Source organism: Manis javanica, chromosome 2, assembly GCF_040802235.1.
Source record: "Manis javanica isolate MJ-LG chromosome 2, MJ_LKY, whole genome shotgun sequence".
In the NCBI taxonomy this organism is placed as follows: Eukaryota; Metazoa; Chordata; class Mammalia; order Pholidota; family Manidae; genus Manis; species Manis javanica.
The window spans coordinates 183,019,945-183,042,431 of NC_133157.1; the positions used below are offsets into that span (position 1 = coordinate 183,019,945).

Sequence of the window (22,487 nt, forward strand, 5' to 3'; positions counted from 1 at the left end):
GGACAAAGGTATGAGCCCAGGGAGCCCAAAAGGAGCTAGAGTTAGCAGGACAGAGTACCTAGAAGAGAGCTGAACAGTGGTGAACTCCGAGACCTGAAGAGGGTTCTGGTAGGGTATTCAGCAGAGCACTGGTCAGTATTACCTGAGGCTGGGAAAGAGCCACCTGACAGGATTAGAGGGAACAGTACCTCAGGCCTGGGAATTACGGCTGTTCTGAGCCAGCATGCAAGGAGGCAGGAACACATAAGCCATGAGGAGGAGAATAGTCAGTCAGTAGAAATCAAATGAAAACTGACATGTGTATATGTATAAGTGTTTAAAATTATTTAAATCTCTTTAAAATATAATAGTTTAAACAAAAATAATAGCAATGCATTTCAAGATTTATAACATATATCAAAGTGAAATGTATGTCAACAGAAGCACAGTGACCAGACAGGGAGAGTAGAAGTAAGGGCCTCATCATATGTGTAAAATGCTATAATGTCACTTGAAGATAGACTATGATATGTTAAAGATGTATATTATAAACCTAAAAGCAACAACTAAATAATAAAGAGCTATAAGGATAGAAAAAGATGTATGATACTAATAGTGATCATAAAGAAGCTGGACTTCAGTGCATCAAAGGACACAACCAACAGAGTGAAAAGGCAGTCTACAGAATGGGAGAAAATCCTTGCAAATCATTAAGGGCTTAACATACAGAATGTATTAAGGAACTCATACAACTCAATTAAAAAAACATTAAAAAATGAGCAAAGAACTTGAACAGACATTTCTCTAAAGAACATATACAAATGGCCAATAAGCATACGAAAAAAAATGCTCAACATCACTAATCATTAGGGAACATTAAAATATAATTATTACCTGTTACACTAAGCCTAAATGAAGGCTAACAGGGAGGGTAAAATATCTAACAGCTCTATGCTCTGACAATGCAGATACAACTATTTTTTAATGGAGTTAAGGGAGAGAACATATACAAAATTTAAAAAATATTTTTGGTCATCACAATGATGGCAGGAGTTATTCTGAAACTGTTTTGTAGGATAAAACAAATGAGTAATTATGGGATATTCTAATTCTATAATCCCCTATGTCTGTAGAAGCAGGACTCATGACATGGAAGGAAGAGGAGCTATACATTGAAGAGGTTAATAAAAGCTCTGTAATCCAATTTTTTTCCATTATACACACACACACACACACACACACACACACACACACACACACACACACATATGAAATTGACTAATCCTGGGCTTATTTCCCTAAGGACATCACCAAATGGCTGATTAACTTGCTAAACATATCTATGGCTGTTAATGGTGGCAGGTATTATCTTTTCCATCAGGGTTAGTATTTTATTGGGAATCTTCCAGACACTCAATGTCCTTGACTTAAGTAATTACCTTCTGCAGTGGATGCTCATATTTTCCCATACAGCATTCATTCTCCCTTGCCAACCAAGTGCTGATTTTATGTGAGAATCGAGTGCCAATGTGCTAGACACACAGACTGAGACTCATTCTCTCTCAATTTTGCTCTTGCACACTCTGGGGGGTTTCTTGTGTTTACTTCTCTCTGCATGTCTGGCTTGTTCTTATCCTGCAGTTTATCTTTATAAGTTTCTCTGTACATATGGCAGCAAATGCCTTTGCTGGAACTCCCAAATTTACATTCACCATACAGACTAGCTGTTTCTGAACTACAATTCTAAATCTCTGTCTCAGCTTTGGTTAGGTGCATTTCTCTGATCTAATCTAGGGAGGGCTGTATAGAGCCACCCCTACGAGCAGGTAGTCTGGGTGTAGCACTAAGAAAAGAGGTACACGGACTGGGTTGACACCCAAGAGGGTATCCACCTCAAGCCTGAATGTGTTGATCCATCCTGGCTTCCCAGGGCTATACCCAGGGCTATGATGTTATGGAGGCCAAGGCCCAGAAGGGTTGCTAGCTGTACAGATACTACAGAAGAACCTCCACAGTTAGGTAGACATGTTGGATGTAACATGTGTCTACACCACTTGCTAAGTCTTTCCAGTTCTCTGTCTCCTGGGCAGGTAGGATTTAATTTTCTCGCACCCACTGAAGTTAAATGGCACCACATGACCAGTTCTGGCCAATAAGCTGTGAGTGTTCAGTTCCTTGTGACTGATCCTTCCAGATGGCCTTTCCCTTTGCCACAAGCATTTCAGACAGTGGTTGTGCTGTCAGGTGAATCCCAGTGTAAATGTTACAATGCCATGGACCTGTGATGGACATGTAATAGACACAGGAATAAATCACTGAGATTCGGGCTGCCTGTTAGTGCAGCATGCCTTACCCTATCATGGTTGACACCATGCGAACTGGGCTGGGATCAGCATTATTTCTGGGAAAAGGCAATTAAAGACTGACTCACAGCACCAAGTCTGTCACACAGACCCCTCTCCCCTCCCCTGTCCTGGGTCTCCTATAAATCTTTTATCCTTACCCCATAAAGAAAAATGCTACTCCCTGCAGTGATACCACTAACAAATAATGCAGTTGAGGGCTTTTATTCTCACTTGGACAGGGGTGGTGCCCAGGGGTGTGCATACATAGGAGAGTTTGGCAAGCAATCCAGACTCAAAAGCTCTCTTTTTCTTGAGAATCAGCCCAGTTTTCAGAAGGACAGGGGTCTAAGCAGAGGATGCAGCATAACCTCAAGCAACCAGGTAAGGCTCCTGAGGCTGTCCTTCCTGCAAAAGTGATGCAGAAGAGAGGTTTAGGAGTCTGGAAAGCCGAGCTGAAAGCCATGGGTGCTCTAGCACACATGCAGATCCCGAATGTGGGAATGCTATGTGATGATTTTATGAAATATAAAAGTCAAATGAATTTTTCATGAAGAAGTTATCTTCCCAAGATGCAATAATGGAAAATTCCTTTCAAGAACTAGTGTTTAGACCTCACAAAAATGCGCAGCAAATTGCATTGTGATTTATTTGTCAATGTTTTTATAGGTTAGGCGTTACTTTCTACCCCACAGCTGGAGTCAATTTTTAATATTTAAAAGTGGAAAGAAAGCAAAACCTAAACACATCCAGAGCTGTCTGTTTTAGATTGAGCTTTTCCCAAACAGTGCTGTTTAGAACTGAACCTTGAGCATGGTCGGTCAGCAGCCAGCTGGCACTTACTTCTCTGCAACATAGAATTAAAATATCTGGGACTGGGCAGATTACATATAAGACCTCCTAAATTGTAGTTGGTGGGTCTGTTGTTTATAACTGTTTTCAAATGCATGTAGCCTGTCTGCACTCTCAATTGAAGAAGGAAAGAGTCTTTGTGCTTTCTATTCTGGGCTTCCCTTCATACTCCAAGCTCAAGGTGCTGTGAACATAATTTTCAAGTCCAGTGGTTTTTGGACCCCTTTGATGGCTGGTTCAGAAGGGATTCCACAGGACGGTCTCCTTGGTGACTTCCAGCGTATCAATAGCCTGGCATCTCTAGACTTTGACATTCACAGTTTAGTCTGGAAACTACCTGGGACCCATCTTCCTGGGCCTTCAGGTGTGACCATGATGCCGGCCTTGAGGGAGGGTGCTCATGGCAAGGAATCAAATCACAAAAGAGATCAAGGCGTAAAGCCTAATCCCATTAATCATTCTCTTGGGCCCAGTCTCCAGACTCAAACAGGGGCCTCATTACGTCTGGTGACCAAAAGCTCACAAAGTAAAACTGGGTCTGTGCTTTTGGGAACACTGTCATGTGGAGTTCCCAGAAGCACGGCATTCATACTGCAGTGCGTGGCACATCATACTTCATGCTCTACTGCAAGCCCCCATTGTTGAAGCCTTCAGACTGGCACTGGCTGCTCCTAAGGCTGCCATGTGTGCTTACCAACAAAGGGTTCTGTAACACACAACATCTGGAAGGAGGAAAAACAGCCCTAATTGTGACAGACACAATCCCTTTGGGTAAGTGTTCATACCCCTCCAATGGAGGAGGTGTTTCTTTTGCCTTCTCTCTCCTTCTCCCTCCTGATCATTCTATAGCCAAGGCCCAAAGGAGGAGTTGACCCATTTCCAAATGTGTGCATTGGTCCAGCTGAATCAGCCAGTGGAGGGCCTTTGAGGCTGCTGTCAACATCTCCTGGTCAGGCTTTGAGAAGCACCAACCACTTCAGAGACAAGCTTTGGTTACAAGGAGACTCAGCAAACCTTGGAAATGTTCATATGCAAGCATTTGGGGCTCAACTTTAACTGTAGCCTTTCCCCAGGAACCATGCTCAGAGTCTTCAGCAGGAACATCAGCATCAAGAGAACCCCTTCAATTAGCCCCCAAAATTCACAGCATCAACAAAGGAAGGGCTATGGAAAGGCAGTGATTATTCCCCATCACAAAAGGATTTTTCGCCTCACAACAAAGGATTTGCCATGGATTTCCTTTTAAAAGTGCATACCCCAACAGCACTCACCATGTGATTCAATTTAATGCACAAATCTCCAGGAACACACCCAATGCCCAGGTGAGGTACATGGGCAAGTGCTCAGGGGCAGCAGAACCATCCACCAGCAGCGGGAGCCCTTTCTCCGGTTCAGGCAGCCAGCAGGGGTCTCCAAATCACCTGGCTGTTACCCAGTCAAAATCACTGCTCGGGCTTCCAGAGTGAGGAATCAGGGCTGAACCTCACTGTCCAAAAGAACACAGATACCCAGTGGGCTTTTGATGTTTCCTGCAGGCAGTGGGAAACCACTGAAGCATTCTCAGAGATGTATGGAGTCATCTTGCCTTTTTTGCCCAATGTCTCTGACATCTTTGGGGAACCAATTTTCAAGAATGGTGTTCCCTGCATTTTCAACTCCCCTTACAGTGCATTACAGTGGTGACCCATGATCAAATGGCCTCAGGGACCAAGGGCAGGTTCCACTTTAGGAGAGTTTCTCAGGAAGTGGATAGCTTTGTTTTGTTGGGAGCTAGAGAAGAGACAGGCAAGGTTTGGGGAATAGGAAGGAGGTGGAGGAAGAGATACTATCGTTTTATGTTCCCGTGGAGCTCCAAGCCTTGAAGCAAGCAGCTTGAAACTGAGAATGATGCTGTTTTAAAAGTCAATGGGCAAGACATTCTGAGAAGTGGGCTGTGGAGATAAGCATCGGGAGGAAGCTGCACTGTTTAAAGTTTGACTGCATCCAGGAAACCAAGACAAGCATAGCCACCCATTAGCTGGACGGCAGTGCACACACGCACATGCTCCAGGGATCCAAACACTGCCCAGAGACAAACATCTCACAGAAGCAAATGAAGAGTGACTTCTCTGAAAAAAGATCTGAGGAAATGATATTTTCTTCCTGCACTTGGGAACAAAGTCACGATATTCTTGGGAATAGACATGAGGGAGCTCTGGAGGGCAAGTCCCTTTATTCCCACTAAATAGTGATAAGTAAAGTAAATGTCAGAGAGCTCCAAAAGGCAGAGGAGCCCAGGCGGAAATGATGAAAAGGAGAAATTAGTGTTCTGGTGAATACTTTATACCAGAGTCAGGCCACCATGATCTCCTTCCAGAATGACTGCAGTGGGTTTCCCACCTCTGGTCTTGATCCCCATCCCCCACTTATCCTCCATAGTACTGCCAGAGAGGATCTTTCTAAGCCTGATCAACTTAGAATCCTTCAGTGGCTCCCTATTGCTCTCAAGATAAAGCCCCAAGTCTTTGATATGAGTCACGAGGTCTTCCATATTCTCATTCTCTAAGGATATCTCCAAACTTCATCTCTTGCCCTTTCTGCTATAGGCATTCAGAAGATCTTTTGATTCCTTGAATGCGCCACATTTTCAGTGACACAGGAAAGGTAAATGGTATATTGTACTGTACCTTGGGTCCTTTCCCCCTCTACTAGCTAGAACTTGTCCAGACTCAACATCTCTGAGGGGCTCCCATAGACTGGGACACCTGCCCACTTCTGCTCCCCCTTTGCTCTGTCCCTGTAGAATTTTGCTGACTTTGTGGACCTTGGGAGTTACTTAACCTCCCCATGCCCCATTTTCCTCAATTGTAGAATGGGGACAGTAATATCTATCTCTCAGCATTGTTGGGAGGATTAAATTAACTAATGAGGTGCTTTGGACAGTGCCTAACACAGGGTAAGCATCACCACAAATGAGAGCTGTAATTATGACCTTAACAAGAAGGGTGGACAGACTTTAACATCTGTTTGAGTCACCTTAAAGTCGTAAGAGTTCAAAATAGCCCTTCAAGCCCCCTGCAGATTTGACAGCCATGAGTAGAAAGGTGGTGTATCTTGTGTATACGGTGTGTGTTTCACGGGGACACTAGATGCTTTGACCCCTGGCATGCTTGCTTTCAAAGGGGACCTAGCAGTGAAGTGGTTTTCTGGTCTGACGAGGCTGGAACGAGCTGTGGGAACAGGCTTTCAGAATGCGGCCCTGTGCTTTGGGGACAAGGGAGCCACACTGAGTTCTGTCGCTTCTCAACTCAAGTAATAGAGCATTTTGAACTCCAGCCAGTCCCAAAGGCTTGATGAGCTCAGTTTAGTCCTTGCAGCCAGCCCGAGTCCTCTGTAAACTGCAACTGGCTTTGCAGACGCTGCGCAAGCTCCTTAGTGGAGCCAGTTAGACAGGATTCTGAGTGGCGAATGTCCCTCTGGGGAGGCTTATGCCTAAGTGTTCCTTCCTGCAAAGTATTTGAAGGTAGGCTGACCCAGGAAGAGATGTACTTAGATGAGAGTGAAGGAGGCTGGTTTGAAGGGAATTCAAAGTCCCTGTACAGCCCCTTTTGGGTGAACACTGAACTGAGCTCGGATGAAAGCAGCTCAGTGGGAAGAGGGGAAGAAGTCCCCAGGTTTGGGGTCTCTCCTGAGTGAACACTGACAGTACTTGACAGGTTGGATGGAGTGTGTGGTGGGTAGGAGAGAACAGCTCCAAGGCTTTTTTTGGAACAATGGGGTGGCTGGCCGTGCCGCTGTGTGAATGCATCCTTTCCAGGCTGAGCTAGGGGGGCTGTGACAGCCCTGTGGGTCCCTCCTCCACCACTCCATTCATCAAAGCTCCCCTCCCCAGAAGTCAAGACTGACCCACAGTCTTTTAGAGGATCTAGGGTAGTGGGGGGCCCTTTGGGGAACCCTTCCCTGGGGTCATTTCAGTATCCATCCAGCAAAATCTCTGGGTTCTAGATGGTTGCTGAGATGATATCCATCCCTCCCTAGATCTAGGTCAAAGGTTGCCCCCAGGAGGGAAGCATCTGCTCCTTCTGCTCCGGCAGAGTGCCCTGCAGTGCAGTTTTAGGAACTGGGGTAAAGAGGAAGAAGTGTGGTGCTTTCACCTGAATTACTATCACAAAATCAAAGCTAAGCCCAGGACTGGGTGTGAAGCTGTTTCCTCCGCTTCCTTAGCCGCATCTCTTCCCTGTGTCTGTTCCCTCAGCCACCAAGAAGGATAGTCTGAAGGTCTAACTTGCAGGAAATACTTTCATATCTGAAAAGAGTTAACTATCTGTTTCTAGAAAGCTCCCACACAGTGATGCGCTCTCTTTCTCTCTCTCACTCAAACACACACATACCCACACACACACAATTTTATTTACAGTCTAGGAAAGGCCCATACATTCTGAATATATACTCCACCCTCCCCACAAACCACTGTAAAATCCTAAAAACCTACACATGCTTGTAAATAGATCACCCTTAAATGGAGCAGGATCTCTGAACACCCTGTGAGTCATGCAGCTAAAATGTTCCCCAGGGGACCCGGCTTGGCAGCACACATTTTCCTGTAAAAAATTGAGTTCAGAGCTTTCCATGGCACCCAGCTTGATGCCAGGAAGAGCCCATCTGTGTTTGGTGGGGAAGCCAGCAGTCAGGAACCTATGAGCCAAATGCTCTGCCCTTCCCCGGGTGGAAACACTCCCCAGGAAGTCACTCAGCAGAGCGCGTGAGGAGGCCCTGCTGCCGGAGGAGACCACCGCGCAGCAGACAAGGAATGGCGGCTCAGTTCCCGCACAGGCCCGGCCCCCCTGTGCTCCCCAGGGGGTATGCCTGCTTTCACTGGGCCTCTGTTTCCTTGTCTTTGCAAGGAAGGGGCTGGACCAGATTGAATCCAATAACCCCTGAGTGCCAGACTTGTGCTGTGGGAATGAAACTTTATTTTAAAAGCTAAAATTCAGCTCCAGTCCTCAAGGAGCACGGAGCCTCGTGGATGGATAACTCAGACTTCATGGTCAGAATTCAGGTCCCCAAGGAGGCTGAGGGCCACCCCTCACAGATGTAGGGGGCTGTGTTTCCCTGACTAGAGCAGTCTTAGGTTGGGGTGAGTGGAAATGATATCACCACAGAAGTGGCACAGCCAAGGGAGGGCCTGTGGACTCCTCCTCTCCTTCCGTTTTTGGCCATCACTAAACTGTGGAGCCTCTAGATTCACACACACCGCCAGACACTAGAAAAGTGATGATGGGAATGGGAAGTGTGTACTAAGAAGCCCAGATGTGGCCCTGGCCTGAGCTGTCCCCCACTGAGACAGGCAGACCTTAGCAGAGAAGCCCGAAGCTGAGAGCAATAGGCTTAATGAGTTGGTGGGTGTCACTTTGTCTGCTGTAGGACCACTGAGGGTGGCAGCCAGCCTGGGGGTCTGCACAGAGCCTAGTTAGTGGGACAAGCACTGTCTCTCATGGGCCCCAGGCATCCGCAGGCTGAAGGTCAGTCTAGGCAGTTCCTGCCTGCAGCTCCTGGGTCTCACACAAGGCCCTTCTCCCTCCCACTCACCTGCTTTCTATCAGCTGCCTACTTCTTGTCACCTCTGCACTCAGCATCTATGCTACCTATGAATTCCCACTTGGAGGAAACAATGGGGCTTTATAACCACTGGCCGACAGCTCCCTCTGGTCCCACACTGAAGCTCCTGCCTCCTTCTGCCGCTTGCACTGAGACTAGGAAGGCCAGCTAGCCTCTTGACCCAGAGGTTCAACAAAACCCCAAATACCAAGATTTACTCTTTTTTCTTCCCTGGTTTCCACTTCTTTACGAGTGACTTATGTCTGGAGGCAGCAAAGGCCAGGACTTTTTCTGCTCTTCCAAACCAAACACTGTGACTGGGTTCTTTCAGCTCTTAGGCTTGTTAGTCCCCATTTCCTCACAACTGCAGGCCATCTTTCCCCTACTCTGAGCCTTGGGGGACGGACCCCTGTGGACTACATCTCCCAGAAGCCCTTGTAACTGGCTTCCAGGTTTAGCCCATGGGAGTCACGTGGAAGAGGTTAGCCACTGTGAGCAAGGACCAGTCAGGGTATTTCTTCTCCCCAGTTCCTGCTCTCTCTCTGCTTTGGTGCTGTGTCTGGCTTTAGGTGAGGCTCCCATGGCCCGAGCTTCCACCAGGCGGCCCCTCTTCCACATTTCAGTTTTCACCAGGCCACAGTTAAACTATCACCCCCTTCCAGAGCCTCCGAGCGGTAAAGGCTTCCCACTGTTGCTGGTCCCTGGGAGCTTCACCAACCCTGCTTGCTCCCGCAGCCCTGCCCACACTTCTGTCATAGTACCCAAGCTTACTGGGGTGAATTCTGTTTTCTGACCATCTGATGCAATAATTCTCTCTTCAGAGTTTGACTCACTGAACTTTAAAAATTACATGACTTTTCCATCAAGTTGATGAGTGTGGATGCTTCGCATTTAATATTATACCTTCTAGAAGTTCTAGAACAACTCTAGACAGGTTAAATTCCTTGCTAGAGCCATGAGCCATGGCAAGAAGAGGCACTCACTCAGAGCTGAGATAAAAAGGTCCGCCAAGAACAGCACAGGTTTCTCCCGTTATTGATGGGACTCCTGGCTCCCACTCCTTACTGAGAAATGCAGGACAGCCAGGCCTGGGAGAAGGCAGTGAGGCAGAGTGATCCGGGCTTATTTTTAAGGGGGAAAAAAACCCTGGAAGAATCCATGTGCCTGCCACCTGAAGTGAGCAAATGCTTACTTAAAAAAATTTACTTCAGATCTTTTTAAAAAGAAATAAAACATTACAGAGTTAAAATACCCTATGTCCTCACACCAGACCTGTTACCCTCCCTCCCTTCCCACGCTGATGAATTCCATGTGTCCCCAGGCCTCATCTTTACATTTTATTCTAAATTCTAAGTTTTAATAAACAATGTATCACATTGCTCCATGTTTTTAAACTTGTATGGAAAATGGTATCATTTTATTAATATTATTATTAAGAATAATATTCTGCAACTTGCTTTTATCAATAGCCCTTGTATTGTTGAGAAATAGCTCTACTGCTACATATAGATTGGATCCATGCATTCAAGTTGCTGTAGAGCGTTCTACCATATGGGTGCTCCGCAATTTATTTAGTTTACATATGCTCTGGTAGGCATTTTGTGGTTTTCAAATGTTTTGGTTTCTATAAGCAATGTTTATAAAACATGTACAGAAGTGTCTCTAGGCTATAGTGGGGTGCTCAGTCAATGCATATGTGTATTTGCAATTTTATTAGTTTGCCAAAATTGTTTTCCCAAAATGATTTTACTTACCTGCTGAATTCCTGTTTCCCTACATTTTCACCAGTATTTTGTATTGTCATAACTTTCCATTTTTACCAAGGTAAAAATATGAAATTGAATTTCCTTGTTTAAATTGATACCCCTGTTTACTGGTGAGGCCCAGACATTTTTTCATGTGTATATTCTATATTTGGAGTTCTTTTGTAAACTGTTGGTTTATAGTCTTTACCCTCTTTTTGCTGGGCTCTTTGTCCTTTTTAAAAAATTGACTTAAATGATTTCTTTATATAGTTCATATATAAATCCTTCTCTGTCACTTGCCTTTTCTTTTCCTTTTCAGAAGTTTTAAATTTGGACATTTTCCTTTTTGATTTCTGATTTTTATGTCTTATAAAATAAAACCTTCCCCATGTCCATGTCATAAAAGCCATCTGGAGTTTATTTTTGGGTGTGGTGTGAGATAGGACTCTAATGTAATTTTTTTCCCACAAAGGAAGCTGGTTATCCTAACATTTTTTGAATGGCTCATAATTTCTCCAACTAATTTATAATGCTTCCTCTGTCATAAACTAAAGTCCAAATTATGTTGGATCTATTTCTGGACTTTCTATTCTGTTTTATTGATAGATTTGTCTATCCCTGCTCCCCCTTCCCACTCATTCTTGTTGAAAATGATAGATTAAACCCACAGCCACCTACCTCCACTCCCATTCTCCAACATCTCCCTCCTCAATTTTGCCCTGAACTCATCTACTAGACCTATCTTTCCATCACCTAACTTATTGAGTGCCTACTGTGTGCTAGGCTAGTCCAATGCTAATTGCACAAGCATTACTCGTTTGCTGCTCACAGCCCTCCCTATAAGGCAGTCCCTGTTTGGCCAGTTAAGATGCTGAGGCTCAGAAGTTGAGTGACTTGTCCATGTCATGCAATCTGTAAAAGACAAACCTCTTTGTCCCCAGTGTGTTGATATCACTCTATGTTCCTTTCTAGCCTTCAAGACCTCCATAATCTAATCCCCATCTAATCTTAGAATGCTCCCATCTGTAAATGGGGATATTAATACCGTATTGCAGTGTTGTCCTAAGGATCTTGTGAGATTGTAAAAGTGAAAGCACTTAGCACAGTGCCTAGCACATTATAGGTACCCAATAAACACCAGCTAAATTTGAATAGGAAGTAGGCAGCCGTTGCCAAAGGTTAAAAAATAAATTAATTAAAGTTTACCCCAACCCACTTTTCCCTTCTTTAGAATCCCAGAGGCAACTGATCAAGAGTGAGGAGGAGTGGGTGGGTAAGAGTGGAAGTCATCTTTGGATAGCTCCCCCTTCTACTCTGCTTTCTCTAGTTAAGGACTTCCAAGAGCAACAGAAAGACTGACAAGGGGAAGGTGAAGATAGGAAATCCTTAGAAATCTTATTTATTCCTGCTGAGCCTCAGGGCTGAAGATCAACATTTGTTGAGTAGCTCTGGACTTGCACAGCAAGATTGCCTATGGAATGTCCATCGTGGCACAGGCTTCCTACCTCCAGGCACCCAACGCTGGTGGAAGGCATCTTCCACTTTGGGCTGTCTGGGCTTGGACTACAGCCTGCATCCTGTTAGTGGTTCCCATGGCAACAAGGCAACTGTAGGCCTCCCTCAGAGGAAGCAGGTCAAACAAGAAAGCCTTTCCAGGCAGCTCTTGGCTAATGGGAACCACATTGACGAAGGAAGCTGATTGACTTGACAAATCCAGGGCTAGCACACAGGCTCCCTTTAATGCTGGAGGATTAAGGTCACTTGCAATTTTCTTGCTAATTGAAGTTTTCGTAGGAAAAGCAAACACATATATACACATGTATGTATGTATTTCCACGCTGATTCTATTTCAGAAGCTGTGGGCTGTACACTTTGGTTACTGGCTTTCTTTGACTCCACAACTCACATCTGCACTGTGTCATTGGTGGCTATGGCCATGGCCCCAGGACACTCTGCGGAGATCAGAATAACAGGGAAACAACAGCGGGGAGGACAGTGCCTTCTCTCCCTTGTTTAACTTGGAAATCCTGCCTGAGTCTTATAAGAAACAATATGTTGGGTCCTAACAGTCATGAGAACTACATCAGGTACTGAGAGAGAAACCCAAAAGGCCACAGCCCATTTTTCTTTGCTGGTGGTCTGGCCTGGGGTGCCGAGGCAGCTACTGACTGCTATGGGTGTCTCCAGACACAACTGATTCAGAAAGGGCAGGATTTTCCTCTTAAACATTCCCTACTATTCGCCAAAACCAAGTGGGGTCCCTGGACCTACCAAACCTTTCTGTATGGTTGAGAAGAAAGAGGAACTCTCAATATATGTTTTAAGTTATAAAGGTTTGAAGGAGAAGCTGTCCATTACAGGGGGTCAAAGGGACCTGCGTTCTTTGATTTGTTAACATGGTAGCACACAGGTTCCCAGCCTGTATCACACCCACACCCACACACATACCCAAACACAGGGCAATGCTCACATGCACACTACACCTCCGTGGACATGTCCAGAGCTAGGCTAATTCCAGGGAGTGACATACCCATTTCTTCTTCATTCATGAAAGCCTATTGGAACACAGGTGAGCTTCAGCAATGTGTTAGAAAAGGAATTCACTCACAAAGCTCATTCTTGATGATTTGTAACAGATTAATTGTGATCCATCTCAATACTAATGGTGGTAGATCTGATTTCTCATCCTAGTCCTGGCACTAGCTCAGTGACTTTGGGTAGAGTACTTCTTTGAACCTTGGTTTCCAAATCTGTGCAAATGTGAGGTTGGGATGTGGCCTCCGAGGGCACTGGCAGCACTCACGTTCTCTAGGTCAGACTCCTGTGCTTTGTATCAGTGCGCATATGCCTGAAGTCCCTGGAAATCAGGACAGAGCAGAATTTCCAGGCCTCTGGGCACTGTAACTTCTTCCCATGGAAGTTTCTGCTTCTGCCCTCTCGACTTCCACACAACCTCCTAGGTTCCACCCCTTCTTCCTAAAATTCTGCCCTTAGGAAAGATATGCTAATTGTGTGCACACTGGGTATCAATTACTAAAGGGAGAGAAGAGTTGTCTTTGAGCAGAAGAATGAAGTTTTGAAGAAAAGGAGTAAAGCCCTAGTTATGGAATTTTCACCAGAGAGATGAAGCGGAAGGTTTTGGGAGCGAGAACCCGAGATACACAGAGGCTTATTGCTGATGCCCCACATTCCACTGTTAGCAAATAAGTCCTTTTGCTAAAACTACTGGGGCACCTACTCCCCACAAAAGTAATGTATTAAAATTCAGAAGTCATTCAGACATTGGTGGGAAAGAGTTATTCAGTTCTTTTTTTCAGTGCCTTTTTAATAAGGATGGGGAGGAGAGAGTATAGAGGTAGGCCAAAGGTTAGGGGATTAGCAGCTGAGGGATGTAAGTGGATTTGAGAAATGCCATTTTCTGTTAACATAAGCACCAACATCCTTGCTACTCTTTATGTAGCACCCCAGTGTAGGCGGAGGATCTAGCACATTTGCTCCACTCTAGTCTGGAGAACAGAGGTCCTTGAAACTCCATGTGGTGCACAGGGAAGAGGAGGTTTGGGAGAATAAGAACACAGATTTTGGATTCAAACACTTCAGATTCTAGCTCTTCTCCCAACAGCTGTGTGACTTTGGGAGAGCCACTTGGTCTCAAGGCTCACCATCCTCATCTCCAATATGATAAAAATTACCCACACACCACACGATTAGAGGATTAAAGGACATAATGTGCATGAAGTGCCTGACACACACAGAGTAACTGACAAATATTGTTACTATTACTTTTATCATTATTGTTGTTATTATTTCATCTTGCTTATTAACGTCCTTGCAGTGGGACTGCCCATACCATGAACTACAGCATTGTAAGAGGGGAGAGACATAGAGTCAGAAATGAAGGGAAGGAAATTCATCGAGTTGACTGCCCAGCTCATACTCCTGTTTTCTGGAATGGCTCCTCCCACCATAGTTGTTACTCCATAAAAGGCAGGTATTATTTTTACTTTCTTATCATTGCTGTTTATGAGCCCATTGTCTGAACCAGATCAGAACCATTAACAGCTCCTCCTCTGCTGCAGCCTGTGTCAAAGTCCCAGGCACCTGTGGTAAATTGGATTATTGCTCCGAATCTTCACTCCCCTGTAATAGAATTACATATATATATATATATATATATATACACTATTTTCTATGCAAAATATATTTCCTCTCACTGTGGGCAGAACGTGCTTTCCGCATGACTGCTTTAGGCTAATCGGATGTCAGCAGTCATGACATCAACAGAGGTTCAGGGTCTGGCTTCTCCTCTTGCATTCCTGGTAAGATCTATTGAACACTTGTATATGTCAGGCGCTACTCTTGATTATCTTACTAAATTGCCACAACTCTGTAAGGTCAGTACTGTTTTCATGCCAATTTCTACAGATAAGAAAACTGAGGCCAAGAGAGATTAAGCAGCTTGCCCAAAGTCAGACTGTTATGGACTCATGACTAAACCCAGGCAGTGTGGGGTGTCTGACCATCATACTTCACCAGCCACTTCATAGCCTGAAGAATTTGATAGAAATTCCTTTGTCCAAAGACACAAAAAAGATGTTCGGAGAAATTTCCCTGTCCAGAGACAAAAAGCTAGTATCTTCTCCTTTTCCCCCAATACTAGAAATGTTTCATACACCATACCATGTGTTTTATATATCTTGTCCCTCCATCCTTATAACCACCTTATGGGTTTTACAGATGAAGAAATTGAAGCTCAGAAAACCTGAGTGGCTTGCTAGAGTCACACAGCTGGAAAGAAGTAGAGCTAAAATTTGACTCCATCTTGAATATCTAACCCCCAAACCTGTACTCTTTCCATCTTCTCAGTATATCACACTGTATCCTCCCTTTGCTGATTATTAAATTATGGGAACCTCTGTTTCTCTACATCTAAAATGGAATAATCAGTCTAGAATCTAGATCCTCTTGTTCACATTGGAGGAGTGTGCTGAGAAGAGTAACAATCATGTGCAGGCTTGGTCAAGAGTTCACACTGACCAAAAATTTGTATTATTTTTCAAATACATGGCTAACTTTCTGGAGAGTGTGATGAAGGGAATATTTACAAGTCTTTACAGAAGGCTGAGGATCAGTAAGGGTCAAATACTGGAATTAAAAAGCATCCTGGGAATAGAGTGTCAGGGAGATGTGGATTGGCTAGTATGACCGGTTGTGGGGTAGGTGCTGAGGACCAGAGGCCACGGGAAGGACCACTTTGTCTAAGCCAAAAGTCCAAGCACCCACCTCTGGTGTGTGATGGCTTTATAGGATGGAGAGCCAGGGCCCAGGGACTGGATGGAGGTACCACACTAAACCCACACTGAAATAAAGCCATGTATTCTACAAATATTTACCAGATAAGCCAAGCACTCTGAGACAATAGCAGTTTGAATCTGGCACATTGCAATGGGGCTGTGTGTACCAAGCACCTGGCTGAATACCTCAGATTGTAGACCCTCCCTGCCCTTTGGAGGGGCAGTCAGTTCTAGAGAACAAATCCTTCCTCAAGGATTTTGCATGCAATTCGTGAAAGTTATCAGTTAAACCAAATCTAAGCCTGAAACTAAATCTTCTCCTAGAATTTAGGAGCCAAAGAGGAACCCTTTACTGCTGATGTGGGGAGGGCCCCAGGACACATTATTAAGCAAAATAAATACTATACTGTGTAAAGTGTGTTGCTTTTGTGAGGAAGAAGAGGAAAATTAATAATTTGTGTGTATATACATAAACTAGAAGGATGTATGAGCAACTAGCAACTGGATATCTCTGGAAGAGAGAGTGGGTAGAAACAGGGTGAATGGAGATAGGGGGAGGAAGAATTCATTACATACGGTTAAATATTTTATTTTTAAAATTAGTACACACTAAAATTACCCTTTTCTGAGTCTTTTCTTTGTAGAGTTCTATCACTTTTAACATATGTATAGATTCATATAATACCACTATAATCAGACTACTGAACTATTCCCTCACCCCAAAAATCTCCTTATGCTATCTCTTTAATGTACTACCTCCCACTACCTTTAACCCTTGCCAACCACTCATCCATTCTCCATTCTAAAAATTTTGTTTTTTCAAGAAAGTTATGTCAATAGAACTGTGTAGTATGTAACCTTTTGAGACTGCTGTTTTGTTTTGTTTTTTCTCTCAACATATCTTTGGGATCCATCCAAATTGCTGCATGGATCAAAAGTCCATTCCTTCTTATTTTTGAGAACCAGTCCATATATGGATGCAACACAGATTCCTCTTACTGCCATTCACCCAATGAAGGTCATTTGGTTTGTTTCCACCCTGGGGCAATAATAAATAGATGTACTATATATTGTTTCCACTCTTTGGGGGGAAAGAATTCAATCTTGCACCATTAAGCATAATGTTAGCTAGAGGCTCATTGTTACTGTACAGAAATGCAAGTGATTTTTGTGTGTTGACTCTTTATCCTGCTGCTTTGCTATTCATTTAATAGTTCTAACACTTTTTTCAGGTAGAATTTTTAGGCATTTCTCACATAAGATCATATCATTTGCAAACAGAACATTTAACTTCTTTTCAATTAGGATGCCTTTTATTTCTTTTTCTTGCCTAATTGCTCTGGCTAGAATGTACATTACTATGCTGAATAGAAGTGGTGAAATCAGGCATCCTTGCCTTGTTCCTGATCTCAGAGAAAGCTCTAGTCTTTCACATTCACTGTAGATTTTTTTATATATGGCTTTTGTTACATAGTTTCCTTCTATTCCTAGTTGTTTTTATCATGGAAGGGTGTTGACTTTTGTCAAATGCTTACATATATATTTGTATATATCCCCTTTTTATATATGTAAATTTTTTTCCTTTCAACTGTCAAATACATTTTAAAGAATACAAGAGGAGAAAACTAGTATTTTATATTTACCTTTTCTATTCTTCCTTCATTCTTGATATTTCAATTTCCTTCTGGCATCATTTCCCTTTTGTCCAAAGAGCTTCCTTTAACAATTATTTTAGGGCATATTTTCTAGCTGTGAATTCTTAGTTTTCCTTCATCTCTGACTGCCTTTATTTTGCCCATATTTCTGAAGAATATTTTTGCTGAATACAGAAGTCAGGGCTGATACTTCTCCTTCGGCATTTAAAAAATATTGTGAGAATTCTTTTGGCCTCTATGGCTTCTTATAAGAAATCTGCAGTCATTCAAATTGTTCTTCCTGAAAGGTTATGCATCATTTTTCCCTGGCTGTTTTAAGATTTTTTTGTGTTTGGTTTTTAGCAGTTTAGCTACAAAATGTTTAGATATGTGTTTCTCTAGGTTTATCCTCTTTAGAATTTCCTTGATTTCTTGAATCTATAGGTTTATATCTTTTACTTAATTTAGGAAGTTTTCAGCCATTATTTCTTCATATATTTTTCAACACTGTACTTTTTCTCCTTTACTTCTGGGACTCTTGTGACATGAATATTAGATCTTTTGTTAATGTCCCAGATATGGGGGCTCTGTTATTTTTTTTCTATCTTTTTTCTCTATTGCTCAGATTTGATAATTTCCATTGATCTGTCTTCAAATTCATTGACTGTTTCATCTATTACCTCTATTCTGCTATTCAGTAGCAGATATTTTTATATGTTATTATTTTTAAATTTCCATTTGGTTCTCCTTTATATCTTTTATTCTTGACTGAGACTTTCTTTTTTAACATTTGCTGTGAGAATGCTGATGACTGCTTTTTGGAACATTTATATCATAGCTGCTTTAAAGTCTCTGTCAGATAACTCCAATATCTCTATAATCTCAACATTGGTGTCTATTGATTGTCTTTCCCCATGCACGTTGAGGTTTTCCTGGTTATTCACATGCTGAGTTATTTTGGATTGTATTCTCAACACTTTGAGTACTATGTTATGAGGACCTTGGTCTTATTTTAAATTTCATGGAAAATAATTTTTCCATGGGTTTTTGTTTTAGCACACAATTAATCTGTTTAGTTTTAGGTTGCAACTTCCAGTCATCTTCTATAGGCTATGATTCCAATATAAGTTCAGTTCTCCAAAGTTTTTGTATTACTCTACATATCTGCCCAAGATATGCACCACCCAGTAATCACTCTGAGACTCAGGCAGTGCTTTATCAGCTCACTTCTCAAAGTCTGTGGTATACCAAAATGGGTCAGATCAGTGCCGCTCAAGGGTGAGCTCTGGAGTCCTAAACATCTTTATTGGGCCATTTTCCCAAGCTCCTCCTTCTCCATAATCTTCCAGAGACCTTTTTGGTTCTCTGGCCAGACTTGGGGCTCTAGTTGCTCTGTTCTTTTGCACATTCCCACAGCTTCCTCAGCTGGCCTCTATCCTGGCCCAAATGGAGGGCGGACAGTGAGAGGGATAAGAAGCAACAGGGGTTTGACCCGTCCTCTTGGAACTATACTGCTACCAGGGAAGACAATGCCTCGCCCTTAAAGCTTTGGGTCTCGTGGGTTCTCACAGGCTGCTACTGCCCTTGCAACAAGATTCCCTGAGGGCTGGGGCACATGAGAAGGGAGATAAAAAAAAGTAAAATGGGACATTTCCTTACCTTATGGTGTATTAGAAGTTCCTTTGTCCCATCCTTGAGCCATAGCTAGAGGACTTCTCCGAGAGCTCTCTCTGCTCAATAGTGTTTATTTCTGGGTTTCTGGATGCTTTGAGTTCAGGCCATGGGATGCTGAAGGGAAAAAAACATGGTGAACTTATCACTGGTGAGATTTGATGGTATTTTTAATTCTGGTGTTTTTCCTCCATCTGCTTGCTGCTATTTACTTTTCACAGTCTTCAAATCCTACATATATTCTGTTCAGGTTTTATAGATATGGTCAGTGGGAGACAAAGGGTGAAGCATACTTGATCCATCTCACACGGTACTGGAGCCCAACATACTTATATCTACATATTGTATGAATATCATCTATTCAAAATTTAAATCTAAAAAATAGTCAAATAACTTTAAAAAGGAAAAAAAATACTTTGTGTACAACTGAGGTACACTGTTATACCATCAGGCTTTAGGAACACTGAAAGAAGGTAACTGGTAGCACCTCGCTCTTGTGGGCCAAGAGGTTTAAGCACCAACACCTGACTCTGCTGTCCTGAGAGAGCTACTCCTCTCCGCCAGTGGAAAGCAGTCCCAGCCTTTAGATCATGGGTGATCAGGAGCACTGACTAGGTGTGGGCTCGGGGCACCTCCAGCTTCAGCCACTTCCCCACCATTGAGGCTTAACAGAATGTGGACACTGCAGGCCTGAGGAAAGGAAATGCCTTTAGCATCTGGTAAGGTGAAGCTCCAATGAGTCTTTCCCGACTTTTGTGGGAAAATTGTTAATTCAGAGACACAATCCAAGCCAGTGACCACAACTGTTGGGTGTCCAGCTTAATTCCAAGGAGGAATCTTCCATAGCAGGGCTGCATGAAGTCACACAGATCCTTCAAATTCAGGGGAAAAGGGCTGAGAAAAGCAAAAGTGCTCCAGAGAAGTCACAGATTCCAGAATGAGCTGTGCTTCACCGAGCAGAACTAGTCCGGGAAAGGAAACAGAAGATGTTTAGACTGCAAAAGGCTCCCGTAGGACTGAGAAGGAGACCCCACAGCTCCTAATTACATCCAGCCAAGATGTCCACCCTGATGTCTGTGAGCTTGCAAAGGGTCCACCTTTCTCTTCAGTCAGGAGCTGAACAAATATCTCTAGCACTTGGCTTTCTGAAGAGTTACTTTGTCATTTCCTAAAATGTGTCCCAGCACTCTGCTTGTCTCCTTTCCTTTGCTGGCCTTCTACCTATTTCAGGATCAATATTATTAGGTGCCCAAAACTTGGGCCCCAGAATCAGACAGACCAGGGTTCATATTTTAACACTGCCGCTCGCTAGCTGTGACTCAGGCAAGTTATTTACCTTTCCTAAACTTTGGTTTCCTCATGCTTAGGGTGGATATAAGAATGGCGCTCATACTGAAAAGAGTATGAGGCAAAGTGTGTAAAGCCCTTAGCCTACTGCCTGACACATAGCATATACACTCAGTGAACGGTAGGCATCCTTCCAACGCCTTCCTCGTGATCGTCACTCACCGTGATTATGATCGTGAAGGCTCCCCCTCCTTCTTTGCTCTGTCTGGTGTTGGGAGGGCCCGGGTTGGAAAAATCATGAATAGAACATCAGTTGCAAACATACGTCTCACATACAAAACACAGCTCCCACAGCTCCACTCCTCAGGATGGAACATTTCCCACCATGTGGGCTTTGGTCTCCTCGACCTCACTGGCCTGTTGCAACTTTCTGAAGCTCAGAGATTGGCATGAAAATCCCACTGAGAACTCTGTGGGATTTGGGGGTGGAGTAGACAGGAGGAGGAAGCTGGGGCATAACCAGGGTCCCAGGAGGCTCAAGGCCCAGCTTCTGGGCCAAGGCCTGTGGGTTCACTGAGTGTTCGTCTCAGCTGGTCTGCTCCCAAACTTGGGAATCCATGCAGGAATGTTATTTGGAAACAATTTTCACTTGTTCTGTGTCAGAACTAAGCTTCAGATTGTGGATGGTGAGGCAGCCTTGCCGAGCCTGGTGCTCTGGCTGCTAAAGGATCGTACTATCTTTTAGAAGTTGGACTGATGCCTATGGCTATCACCTTTTCTCATTACAAACATGATCTTTTTAAATGAAAAAACTTGCCCTACTGTCCATATTTATGAACTCTTTGGGTGGGGAAAAAGGAATTTTCCCCAGTTGTAAATTTGTAATGAAGGCCTTTTTTAAAAATAAACTTTTGCAGTTCTCAAAAAATAAAAAAAGCTTGTTTAGGTGTGGGCATGGTGGGGAAGCACCATTTGGGTAAGCCAAGTAGCTCAGGCGTCAACATCTGAGGGGTTTCCAGAATCATAAGAGTATTTACAACTGCTGAAAAGTTCCTTCAAGGAAATGTAACTTCATGAATATATGTTACTAAACTCAAAAGTTAATTTTGTATTCCCCCAACAATGGACTGATCTGTTTGCATAATTTCCTGAAATGCAGACACTAGGTTACATAAACACTATTTGATTTTTAGGGAATAATTAGCTGAAAATACTTAATAGCAGGTTTCTTTTCAGGCATGGAGTATTAGATAATATAATCATTCTACTCAAAAACTTTATTTTTTACCAGTATTCAAGTAGACCAAGTGCTGTAGAAACCTGCACCAGGCCTTGTGAAGTCCTCCCACACTGCTCTGGCCACCCTGGTTAGCAATGACCTGTGGTGCAGTTGGGAATTGGCCTCCGCCCTCATTTCTCCTTCAGGTACCCCAGGATGGGACAACTGGTCATGCCAGCCCCAAAGGTCACAGGTGCAGGGCCACTAAAACCACACTTTCCCTACTCCCCAGGATATTCAGGCCCTCAAGTTCTCTCATTCTGAAAATTATTATAAATAACAGATAACACATGTTCATTGTAGAATATTTGAAATATACAGAAAAGCAAAAAGCCGAAAATACAACTCATAATCTTAACACCCAATGATAATCACATTAATACTCTGATGTCATCTACTTATCTTTCTATGTACTTAAAAAACAATAATCTTCTATTTTTGTACACTCAGGTAATTTTCGATGTCCTGATAAATAATTCCCTGCTCTGTGTCCTGCTAACATTTTTCCTCACATCTTCTATTATTACCTTAGGGTAGATGTCATTTCAAGAAATGTCATTACTGAGTCAGAGTTTGCCCATTTTTTAAGCTTTTATTCCAGTTGCCCTCCAGGTAAATCATATCTACTTACTCTCTTTTCAGCCATGTATGGGATTGCCTGTTTTTTCAGACCCTTACTAGTGACAAGAATTGTAATTTTCTAACAAATTATACTTTAATTATGAAAGTATTCTTTTGATTATTGATATATATAAATATATATGACATATTATAATGTTATATTATATATAATATAATACACTATATTATATACATGTTATATAATA

General features: G+C 43.1%; 1 long non-coding RNA gene across 1 annotated transcript in view; it reads right to left on the bottom strand.

The window, feature by feature from the left end:
• Positions 1-21,880, bottom strand: part of LOC140847966 (uncharacterized) — a 39,846-nt gene extending 17,966 nt beyond the window's left edge. The window contains exons 1-2 of the long non-coding RNA XR_012128331.1: positions 20,604-21,880; positions 19,083-19,211 (exon numbers count right to left, since the gene is read on the bottom strand). This is a non-coding gene — a long non-coding RNA (uncharacterized lncRNA). The remainder of the gene's footprint in view (positions 1-19,082; positions 19,212-20,603) is intronic.
• Between the last annotated feature and the right edge of the window lie 607 nt (positions 21,881-22,487).